We start from the raw sequence: 13,017 nt of genomic DNA, 5'->3' as shown, positions 1-13,017 counted from the left end.
AGAGAAACGCGTATGGAGAGAAAGTACGGGCAAATTGGACTCGAATGGATGTTGGATCGATTTGACAGAACAGCAGCGTTGGATGTTGCCTGATGCGTATGTGCTTGCAGTAGTGACGATGGCGCATGGAGTGGCGCACATAAGTTCTAAAGGGATATGTAAGATGTTAGCTCCGGTTTGGAAGAATGAGGGAATCAGTAAGTGTGCAGAGAGAGTGGTGAAAAATTGTATGGTGTGCTTGATGCATAATCCTGGCAAGGGAACTCCAACTCCAGCTGGTCATTTTGCTCCTCCTTCCTGTCCCTTTGAAGTAATACAGTTAGACTTCATTCACATGGAACGCTGCAACAATTTAAAATACGTCCTGGTGGTAGTTTGTGCTTTTTCCAGGTGGATAGAAGCATACCCACTAAAGGACAACACTGCTTTATCAACTGCCAAAATTCTTCTCAAAGAATTTTTTCCCTAGGTTTGGAATGCCACGGATTGTATGGTCAGATAACGGAAGTGAGTTTATAGGGAAAGTTATGCAGAGTGTGTGTGCTGGTCTAGGATTGAAACAAAAATTTCATAGTGCGAACCATCCCCAGTCTGCTGGTTTAGTTGAGGGTTACAATGGCACCCTCAAGCTTAAAATAGCCAAAATTCAAGCATCCACAGGTTTGGCTTGGCCAGACGCACTTCCTTTGGCCTTGTTATCAACGAGAGCAACAGTGCATTCTAGAATAGGGCTTTCTCCATATGAGATTGTATTTGGCCGCCCGGCAAATGTCTGGGGTGTGCCAAGGCCTAAACAATTTTGCTCCATTGAATATCCTATGTTGATAGACTATCTTTACGACTTGACTGCTAAATTAAGTCTTATTCATCAACAGGTCTTTGATGCTTTGCCAAAACTTCCGGAGAGTCCAGGGCATCAGCTGAAACCCGGCGACCACGTGGTGGTCAGAAATTTTGCGAGGACAAAGAATCTTCAGCCTCGCTACATCGGCCCCTTCCAAATCCTGCTGGCGACGAGGACAGCTGTACGTGTTGCTGGTCGCAAGCACTGGATCCACGCTTCTCACGTAAAGCGTGTTCCACTGCCGCTGCCCTACGACGACTGGGTGAAGAAGGGAATTGATGCCTCCGAAGCTGAAACAACTCCGAAATTTGTCCCTTTCAGCGATGCCGATTTGATTTCTGACACTTTGAAACGTGACTCTCCTCTTGAAAAGACTGCTTTGAACATTGAAAATTTGTCTCCAGCATCAGAAGAAACTTTGCCATCTGCGAACGTAAACTCTGCAACAGCTGCTAGTGATACACTATTTTCCGATCAGACAGTACCAGCGAAGCAGAAATACAACCTTAGAAGCCATAAAAAGGACTAATAAAGCAGGCAACTGCATACTGTGATTTTGATATATATATATATTTTTTGAACTTTTGCCTTCAGCCAGGAAGTTTGTTATTGTTTATTGTTTTTAAAATTGCCTTGCCGTCTGGGTAGCCGTAGGGTCGTGGCTGTGTGCCTAGTTTGAATTTGCAGGGGTCTGACACAAGGTCGATCTTTCTGTTAGTACTGGGAACTCCCAGGGCTGACAGAGGCATTTTCATCTACGTACACATCATCAGTGGTCGCGAGCGGATTGTAGAAGATGGAACTTCCTGCGCTGCAACGAGAAAATGTGATTTACGTTCGCAGAAACAGACTAAATAGAATTCTTCATAGCAAATGTTTCTTGATGCAATGTGCCATTACATTTTTGATTGTTTTAGCAACACTGGTGGGTGGAATTGTCTTTAGCATAAATTTGATTTTTGTGCCAGTATCTACAGTACCTCCCCTTGATCCTGCTATTTCTACTGTTTCTTCTATACACTCTTTTCACTCGTTTCCGGAACATGAGCAAGCTCGACGCTCAGAATTCATTAATAATACTTTTGTACAGCTCTTGCACCAACACCAACTGGTAGTTAACACGACAGACTGTTGGGTGTGTGGCTTGATACCTCACACTATGGATAAAGGTATTCCCTATCTGGTTTTGCCTTTCAGCTACAATGGATCATTTCAGGCCCTTCAAACCATCTTTGCTTATGCTCTTGAGACCTATCCTCCACGTCCACCACGTTCCACTAAATATAACTCTGCTAACAAAGCTTTAGTCCAGGGAATTATTGACATGGTCAAAGACGTCAATAATACTCCATCATACCCTAGAGACGAATTGCGAGTATATTTAAGTTGGAATACTTCAGAGTATCGCCTTAGTTTAGGAGAAAGCAAGCGTAAAAGCTCAACTCCAATCTGGGTCGTACCTCACCGAGGTCAGGTCTGTTTGCAAGGTAATGGGAGAAATCCGAGAGCTCAGCTAGGGAGGAGTGAGTGCGTAGAGACTTATGTGTTTCCGGCTAACTCTTCCCCTGCCTTTCTTACTGCTAGGGGTACCTATTTCATTTGTCGAGACAGAGCTTATACATGGTTGCCTGCCGACTTCTCAGGATCATGTTATATTGCTCGATTATTGCCTCCGACATACACTGCTTCACCTGATTACCACAGAACAAGAGTAGCGAGAGGTGTCTTCAGCAAGGAAGATACAGCTGGTCAGGAAGCTGGAGACTTCTTCAAAGGCTTCCTTCCGTTCTGGGGGCCTATGGCCAATAGTAGAAACATACGTCAGCTAACACGGGTAGTTGAATCTACTATTACCGAAACTGCTGGTGCCCTTAGCAATTTGACAGCTGAGCTTCAGGCGGATAGGCTCATGACATTGCAGAACCGTATGGTTCTAGATGTTATACTTGCAGATCGAGGTGGGGTATGCAGAATGATCCAATCGAGCTGCTGTGTCTTTATTCCTAATAATGCTCCAACAGTTTACGAGGCGATCTCTAAGTTGCACAAGATTTCGGACTCCATACATGTAGATGAGGGAAACTGGTCCTTTATGGAGTGGGTTTGGACTCTGATCTCAGCGTGGGGATGGAAGGTTCTAATGGTCATTGGTGTCATCTTAATATTACTATTCTCATGTTGTCTGATTATCCAGTGTGGTCCTGCTCTGTGTAGTCTTTGTGCTACAACCTGTTTTAGGAAACCACCTGCGTTTGGAGAAAAGACACGAGAAAGGATGATGATACAACAGCATGTCACTGACCTGATGAGCATAGAACTAGATTCAGACATAGATTGAGTAATTGCCTATGTAAGGGCAAAAGGAGGGTCTGAGGTTCCGTGACGGTTCCGTGACGACTTGAACCCGTGTTTTCAAGTTTGTCGGAAATACATAAAATTAGTATCAGCGAACCGCAAATGATCCATTTAGTATATCCTAGTGTTTTCGCTACGCTACGAGCAAGAGCACTCCTTCCACTGACACATTTCTGATATACACACGGCATCCATCTTAAGATCATGGCCGCCATTTTGTGGTTCCTTGCCCTCACATATGCAATAGCCTCTGATCATTTCATTCACTTCACTTTGATTAAGGACACGTAGCCTTAGCCGGAGATTCACCTCTTACATGACACGTGCACCTTAAACCAGATCACGCTGAAGCTGCATGACTCGACAAAGGCTGCCTCCTCTGCCCGAGGCCAGCCCACCTGAACTGGTTTTCCTGTCCATTGTACCTGATCATGATTAGGCGGCCGAAGCCGGTAGCCTTGCCCATTTACAACCCACAAACATCTCTTATCCCGCTTTTCTATCTTCTGCACCTGGCTCTGCTCCTTTCCTTCTGGGCCTTTATTAGGGGGAGGTAACGAACTTTACGATGAGGCGGTCCGGGTCTTGAATGCAATATTGACAAGGGATTGTGATGGACTGGTGGGAACCCCTCTTCGTGATGTTTGGTATCAGATATTATCGACAGTTCCTGTGTAACGCCAAATATTTATTGTTTAGAGACACAAAGGTTTGGGAATGTACCGACATGTGAAATATTTGCCTAGAGCACAATTTTTAGTATATAAGGAGCAACCCACTTTGTACAAATCGAACAGTCTCCTAGATTCTGCCCGTGTGTAGATTCTGTGACTTCTGTGTCCCTGCAGTAATAAACCTTTGGTCTTTGACGCCACCATCGAGAAGCCCGTGTTTCTGTTCATTTGTGCACCAAGGCAGGTGGGACTCCGGGGTCTTTGGGTGTTGTACCCTGACACCTCTGGACGGAACCAAAAAGTCCAGAACTCCAAATCATTGTCACTCAGATCGCTGTCGGCGACTGTCTGGAAGCCGGAGGGTGCAGAACGCTGTGATCTGCCCAGCTATTTCCCTCCATCTTTGACTTTGGTTTTCCCCTTCCTAGTTGAGGCATTCTTGGGTGGGGGGACGGTCTCTCAACCTGATTTTTGGCATAAGCCAGTGCCACTGTTTGGCTCTGTAAAGACGTGCACTTGTGAGCCCTGCCTGACTCGCAGCTTGGCCAGGTACACCAGGTAGTAGGAGACGCCATGTTTTTGAGGCAGTCTTTTGGCCAAAAAGAACTCGCAACGGGCAGCCTGCACCGCCATCGTATAATCAGGGTAAAAGGATATAGAGTTCCCCTGGTGGCAAATTTCACCCCTCTCCCTGGCAGCACGAAGAACGGCATCTCGGTCCAGAAAGTTTCATAATTTAAAGATGATGGGATGGGACGGAAGACCAGGAGTGGGAAGAGGACCCAGAGAGCAGTGGGCACGCTCAACAATGAAAACAGGGGAGAGACCCTCACCAAACGGTTCCCGGATGAGCTGCTCTACAAAGTCCTCCATTTTGGAGATGTTGGAGGACTAGGGCACGCCCGTGATGCGGAGGTTACTTCTGCGGGGGCGCGCCTCCAAATCCTCGTTCTTATTCTTGATGAGCTCTAGAAGCTTGTCCAACTTGAGAAGTTTATGGTGATCCTGAGTCGCGGCATCTTCAACATCGGACACCCTCGCCTCCACCTGGGTCAGCTGCGTGTCGTGCAAGTTCGCCCGGGCCTTGACAGTGTCCAGACGGGCGGAGAGCTGATCAAGCTGAGTAGCAATGCCAGTGACTGTGGCCTTTACGTCTAGCATGATGGCTTTGAGGTCGTCATCCCTGGTCAGACTGGCTTCAGGCTGGATCGCCGGCTCGCGAATGTCCGGGGCAGCTCCGTCCAGTCGTGTCTGCCTGCGTTGATCGAAGGCCAGCTTAGGCTGCTTTGGATCCGCCTTCCCCATTGTCGGGCCGGCGGCGCCCTCCACACAAGCCCACCGCCCGCACCACCGAGAAGTTGGAAGCAGAGGTGCAGCGTAGGGGGGGGTGGGAGCCAACGAGAGGAGTTATGGCAGAGGATATTGCACCAGGCAGTGGAACAGTCACAGGGCCGGAGAGGAAGGCCAGAGTGGGAAAAGCAATGGGCGAGGAATTGGGCCGGCAATGAGGAGCAGCGTTCGGCCAGAGTCAGTGAGAGTTACAGAGGCCCAAGGGAGAGGGGGCGGGATGCCAGGTCTGGCACGGCCGGAGAAACAGCGGCAGGCGCCCACAGCTCGTCGAGTAAAGGGGCCAAGAAAAACCGTAGCCAAGTGGGCCAGGGGAGGAAGAGGTGATCCCCAATCACAGTGAGTAGGGCCCCAGTAGAGCAGCACAGGTTCAGGCCGTGGAGTCATTGGCGTGTCCCCTGGTGAGTGGAAAGGCCAGGTGAGCAGGTAGGCGTCACCACACACAGCAGCAGGCAAGCAGGGCAGCAAAACAAATCAGCTGAACCAAACGGCAGGCGGGTGCAGATGCAGAATGCGTGGCGTGCAGGATGGAGGATTTAGGCCCTCCAGTGCGCGGGAGCGAGGAAGGCCACAGCAAGGCCCAGAAAGGCGCAACCACCCAATAAGATCACTCCGGCAGACCCGTGCATGCGGAGGCGAGCGGCAGCGGGGATACGCGGGGAGCGCGCCACCCCATTGCGGGGCCAGAAACAAGCTGCGGGAGAGTAAAGGTACCTCAGGTATCAGTTGGAGCCGGAAAGTGGGAGGAGAGACCCAGGCCCTGCGGTGCGATGTACGTGCCTCCAACTCAAAGTCAAAGTCAAAGTCAAAGTTTATTATGATTTGGCTCTCAAAGAGGGCCACATAAAATAACATACATGTAACCATACTTTAAAACACAAACTTAATACAACGACTAAACGACCACTTGTTATATACAAAGTTACACTCATCAACATCTCACCAGAATCACATTAATAGATATCTAAAAATTCTTTAAAATATTTAAAAATTCTAAAACAGAACATTTCATTAGGGGGGCAGAGGAGAGCATTAAAAAACATTTTTACATTCGTGATTCCCATTTGTATACAGATTGGTTTTATCCATTTTTTCCTCAATAAGTACAGGCCTGGGCAAATAAGCAGAACATGTTTAAAATCTTGAACGGCATTATTACAAAAATTACACAAGGGGGACACTCCATACCATTTTGCAAGTAATGTATTTAGTGGAAGCAAATTGTGGCGAAGGAGGTACCATACCCTACGGACACCATGCGGAATGTTCCAAGTTAGATATTGTTGGGCTTGTTTAGGTGTATAGGTTAAAACCAGGAGTTCCCTGTCTTTATCTTTCTGTTGGGCAAGTATATCCAGTTTGTAGCAGTATTCCCAGGACACACTTTTTAACTTTAGCTTTAGTTCTAATGGAGAAAGTAAAGACAACGTACTTTCGTCCAATTCCAATATTGAAACAGCCAGTCGAAAGTTTTTTACTAGCTGCGAGAACTCATTAAAGTTGCCCAAGAGCTCCTTTTTTAGGCTTTCTCGTAGGGTTCCTGGTTTGCCTCGGGCCAAGCATGTTATCCATTTTACTAGGGCAGCTAACCCTTGAGCCCTACAACTTCGCAGGCCGAATTCCAGCCTGCAAGATGAAGTGGAGCAGGCAGAATTTAATGATGAAATTTTCCTTAATACCTTCCCCTCCATTTTTTGCATAAACTCCCATTGATATGGATCCACCAATTCCATTCCATACAAAAGGGTAGCAGGAATCTTTGCACGGAATACATCCAAGCAACATGAGAAATGTCTCCTCCCAGTCGCTTTGTACAAGGAACATAATCCCCGCCCATGGGCCATTGCTTTTCTAGAGTTATTTTCAATGTGGGGTTTCTCACTAAGGTTAGAACATATTATTTTGCCCAAAAACGTATAGGAGTTAACTACCTCTAATTTTTCACCACTTAATGTCCAATTAAAACTCTTGGACCTGCATTTCTTTTTTCCAAAGATGCACATAACTTTACTTTTTGAACTATTGATTTTCATAAAGTGTGCATCGGCGAATTCATTCAATGTATGGAGACGATTAGAAAGACCTTTTGGGGTCAGATCTAGAACAAGAATATCGTCTGCGTACATTAGAATGGGTATGGCAGTTCCTCCTGTTTTTGGGGCAAGTCCCTCACAGTCAGCAACGGCTGTTGGCAAATCAGCCATATATAGGGAGAACAAGATGGGTGCCAGTATGCATCCTTGTTTTAGACCATTGCGGGATGGGATGGGTTGGGAGAGACCCCTATCACCTCCTTGTAGCACCTGACATCATGTGTTCCAATGCAAGGACTTAACTAAGTCCAATAATTGTCCCGGCATGCCCAATGCCGACAGCTTTCTCCACAGCGTTGATCTGTCCACCCTGTCGAACGCTGCAGAGAAATCTATAAATGCTGCGTATACGCCTCCACCACGTACACGAACATATTTATCTACAATTACCTGTAGCATGGTTAAGTTATCCAGAGTTCCGTGCTCTTTTCGGAAACCTGTCTGTTCCCTGGGTATTATATTATTTTTATCTGCCCATTCTGTTATAGATATTAATAGAAGTTTTGCGAAGATTTTCCCTATAGCATCCAGTAATGCAATTAGACGGTAATTAGCGGGATTAGCCCGGTCTCCTTTTTTAAAAATTGGGATCAAGATGCTTCCCCGCCAAGAGTCCGGGACTGCTCTTGTTTTAAAACACACCCGAAACACTGGAAGGAGGATCCTACTCCAAGTAGTTACATCTTGCTTAATTGTGGACATAGGCACTTCATCTGGTCCCATAGCTCCTGAGGAGCGCATACTCCTAATTGCACTGGCTATGGTGTGCTCAGTGGGGAGTTCCATTATAACGTCAGAATTGAAATCTGGAACCCAAACCTCGGTCCCTACATGGTTGGACGCATATAGAGTAGTCACAAATTGGGTCCAGACATTTTCAGTAATTGCAATCGGAGTGGGCGTTGTTACGGATCCACATCCTTGCCTTATTATAGACCAAAAATCTCTGACGTTTTTACACTTAGATGCCTCTTTTAGCTTAATCCATAAGATATCTTCTTTTTCTCTTTTTAATTTGGCTCTTAATCTCACCCTCCTTCTTTTTAATAAAGCTAGTTTTAACCCAAGCTCCCTAGATCTATTTAGGTATTGCATCCTAACAACTTTATTAATTTCTTTATTCAACCTTAATAGAGGACTAGGGGAGAAACATTTCTTTTTAAAATTTCCTGAAGTCCTAACTATGTCAGTAATTTTTTGGATAAGGGTTTCGAGGAACATAAATTCCTTTCCCTGCCAATAGTCAGACTCAGTTAGAAATTGGGTAAGGATGTTTTGTACATCTTTGTTATAACTAGATCTCCAATAACATCTATCTGAGTGACTATTAATGGTGAAGCCTCTGTTCTTTAATGACCAGAGGTCAGCTTCAGGAGATGTTAAGGAAACAGTTAGTGTAATGATTTTATGATCGCTCAAGGGCGTATAAGAGATTACCAAATCTTTGCAGAAAGAGAACATTTCAAAGTCTGTAATTACGTAATCCAAAATAGATTCTCCCCTGGATGAACCATGAGTGTAATTAGCTGGAGTGTCAGAGGGCATTCTGCCGTTTATAATAATTCCCTCTATGGCATTAAGTTCTCCAAGGAGAATCTTGCCCCTTTTGTTAGTTTTTATTTTATTGGGCAAAGAGGCTTGGGGAATATTATAAACCTCTTCCTTTGCTATGTTTCTAAATAAGTCTAGGGAAGTATTAGACACTTTACAGTTTAGGTCCCCCACTAATAATAGGTATGGAGGATCATCCACCTCTAATAGACGCTTTAAATAGGAAAACATACGTTTTAAAACTACCATAAAATTATCTTCAGGTGGAATATAGGCGTTTACTATGATAAACGAGGTCCGTTGAACACCAGGATCCAGGTTAGAAATAGTTATAACTTGGAATAGATTACTCTCGTCCTTGTAGTGTGCGAAATGCCATTGTCGTGCATTAGATAATAAACAGGCAATTCCGCCTTTAGCATGGCCCTTCTTTGATGGCGTTGCGGCAGCCTCCAGGACGAAGTAATCATTTCCAACATGTGGGAAAATATGGCACCATGTTTCTTGGATACATAACACATCTGCATTTAGGGAGAAGAGATAATCAAATTTTTCCGGACAGTTAGTCAAGCCGGCAGCATTCCAAGAGACAATTTTTAAACAATGGTTAAAGATGTGAGGGTGACCGTGGGTTTCTCGAGGTGGTGTTTGAGAGAACTCCAGGTAGCCAGTTCCACATCGCAGAGTCTTCAGTAAGTAGATTGTCTGTACTACTAGGTACAGGACAAACCTGAGAGACCATGCGTTTGCCTCTAGAGATCCAAATTTTTAGATCGTTATTACATAACGGAGGGGCATCCTGTCCCATGTTTAACTTTGTGTTCCTTTCATTAAGAGACAGGCACAAATTTTTATTAACATAGGGTAGGACGTCAATACCTCTACATTGAAATGCTTCGGCTTGCTGGAGAACTAGGTTAGCAATTATCTTCGAATAAAATTTTACCCTTATTCGTTGGCCATTTAATGATCTTATTGGGGTGACTAAATCTATATCATTTGATAGGACCAACTTTAAACTTTCAATCTCCTTAAAGCAGCTAAGTAACAAAGATCTATTCATTTTTAGATCAGAGTCAAATAATGGAAGAAAATCTAATACACAAGTGTCCACATATGAGATTGGACTTTTTACTGATTGTGGTATTGCCTTCCTAGCTATCTCCTTCTGAGGCAGAAAAATAGGAGCAGTTGGATTATATACTCGTGTTACTATGGGGAAATATTTATCATCTGTACTTGTAAGTTGAGGAACAGGGACATCAACTACTAAACCAGAGACCACCATATCCGTGTTTACATCAGCCGAGGGAAGTCCCTTGGAAATCTCTAAGATATTTTCCACTTCTACCTTCTCCGGACTAACAGAGGGAAGACTATGCCCTCTTTCTATAGGAGCAGGTGTTACAGTTATTATATGTTTTGGAAAAATGATTTGTCTAGGTCTTTTCTTTTTATGTTTACGTGTAGGTTTCCCCTTTTTTTCTCTTGATTTCATTTTGGTGACTTTTGGAGACCCCGAGGCAGCTTCTGGCTCCTTTTTATCCTGTGCAAAAATAGGGAAGAGATCGTGGCCCCCCGTTGTAGGGACTTCACAGACACTCTCTCCCTGCTCAGGTAACAAAGGCGCAGACCTCAAATGCGAGGCGGGTGAAATAGGTTGATTAGGTGACTTAAGCATCCCCACCTCTGAGGAGGATCCCAGATGAGCCTCTCCCCTCTCTTCTATAATATTGTCTGCCTCATTAAGAGCAGAAAGACCAGTGTCAACAGGGATAGTGGGAGGCTTAAGTACCTTTTCTACCAATTTCCCATTTTGTGCCAGCAAAGCCTGCAGAATCTCAGTAACCGAAGACAAGATACAGTCAGAATTTACAGCAAATTTTCCCATTAGCAATAACATAGAGGATAAAATTTGTTCCAGGGCAATGAGTGACTCTGAGATAGGTTTTTCGTTTTTTGGGAAATTTGAAGATGTGAGGGGACAAATCCCTGACATGTTAAAGTGCGGGGATTGTATCTCAAACTGCGGAGAAAGACTATCTTTAGATTTGTTGGAGGGCGTACTACTATATAATAGTAGACCAGATGGAGTTTCACCACGAGGAGTTTTATTACCTACTAAGTGGGGTAAAGATGTCTTATCTATATATCGGCCGCAGAGTTCTAAATCAATGCTGTTGAGTATAGAGATATCACCCTTATCCTCTTCCAGAATACCATTCCCCATAGGCATTTCATGGATCAAGGATTGCGATTTTAGCAAGGGGACAGCATCAATCATATTCGCAGCACATGTTGGACGGTTGACCTCTCCAGTCTGACTCAGAGATCCTTTTTTTTCCTCCTTAAGAACTGGAAAACCAGTTTCCTTCATATTTGAACAAAGAATCAATTGCGGTAGTAGTTCAGTATCATCTTTTCTGGGAACTTCAAGAGATTTACTCAAACTTTTCTCCCAAATTTGTTTTAATTGCATCTGGCCTTTCATGATGCCTCTATTTGTTTTCTTTTTTCCAACATGACTTAAATTAGGAAATGAATCACAATTCTCCATAACAACTTTCCCAGATCGTAATGTCTTACACTCCATAGTAGCGTATGTGAATAGAGCCTAAAAGATAACCACACTCTTAAAACAAACAAACACTGAATAAAATACTATAAATATTCACTCAATGATCATGGGAGATGAACTAGAAGTGCATACAGTTAGTGGCGTTCAATCGTTCAATATCTCTAGCAATACTTAGGATTATAATATAATGGCACACCCGAGTATCACAGGGTATACAACTCAATAATCAAACATGCCTGGGCCCAGCCCGGCCTACCTCGGCCACTGAGGGCCACAGAGGGCCCGCCCTTTGCCCGGGCTTAGCCCGGCGTCCCGCTCGCGTCCCGCGAGACGGGGGTGACTCTGTATTTGAGCGCCTCCTGGCGCGCGTTTGGCGCGATTAGCGCCGCTAGGGCAGCTGGGTATTGAAGTTTTTGTTGCTCCTCTACCGCACTCCACACGGCTGCAAGACCCAGAGATGGAGCAGGGGTCGGCGGCGGGAGGCGGGAGGACGAAGGCACCAGAGTCAGCTGCTGCAGGTAAGTTCAGGGGCAGCCCGGGGTCCACACAGCGTCCGTTTCTGTGAACAGAGAGTCGCCCCCTCGACCGGGGTGACTCTGTATTTGAGCGCCTCCTGGCGCGCGTTTGGCGCGATTAGCGCCGCTAGGGCAGCTGGGTATTGAAGTTTTTGTTGCTCCTCTACCGCACTCCACACGGCTGCAAGACCCAGAGATGGAGCAGGGGTCGGCGGCGGGAGGCGGGAGGACGAAGGCACCAGAGTCAGCTGCTGCAGGTAAGTTCAGGGGCAGCCCGGGGTCCACACAGCGTCCGTTTCTGTGAACAGAGAGTCGCCCCCTCGACCGGGGTGACTCTGTATTTGAGCGCCTCCTGGCGCGCGTTTGGCGCGATTAGCGCCGCTAGGGCAGCTGGGTATTGAAGTTTTTGTTGCTCCTCTACCGCACTCCACACGGCTGCAAGACCCAGAGATGGAGCAGGGGTCGGCGGCGGGAGGCGGGAGGACGAAGGCACCAGAGTCAGCTGCTGCAGGTAAGTTCAGGGGCAGCCCGGGGTCCACACAGCGTCCGTTTCTATGAACAGAGAGTCGCCCCCTCGACCGGGGTGACTCTGTATTTGAGCGCCTCCTGGCGCGCGTTTGGCGCGATTAGCGCCGCTAGGGCAGCTGGGTATTGAAGTTTTTGTTGCTCCTCTACCGCACTCCACACGGCTGCAAGACCCAGAGATGGAGCAGGGGTCGGCGGCGGGAGGCGGGAGGACGAAGGCACCAGAGTCAGCTGCTGCAGGTAAGTTCAGGGGCAGCCCGGGGTCCACACAGCGTCCGTTTCTGTGAACAGAGAGTCGCCCCCTCGACCGGGGTGACTCTGTATTTGAGCGCCTCCTGGCGCGCGTTTGGCGCGATTAGCGCCGCTAGGGCAGCTGGGTATTGAAGTTTTTGTTGCTCCTCTACCGCACTCCACACGGCTGCAAGACCCAGAGATGGAGCAGGGGTCGGCGGCGGGAGGCGGGAGGACGAAGGCACCAGAGTCAGCTGCTGCAGGTAAGTTCAGGGGCAGCCCGGGGTCCACACAGCGTCCGTTT

The sequence above is a fragment of the Lissotriton vulgaris genome, chromosome 11 (assembly GCF_964263255.1).
Source record: "Lissotriton vulgaris chromosome 11, aLisVul1.2, whole genome shotgun sequence".
NCBI lineage: Eukaryota > Metazoa > Chordata > Amphibia > Caudata > Salamandridae > Lissotriton > Lissotriton vulgaris.
The sequence above is the reverse complement of the archived record's forward strand: the minus strand, read 5'-3'. Positions refer to the sequence as shown.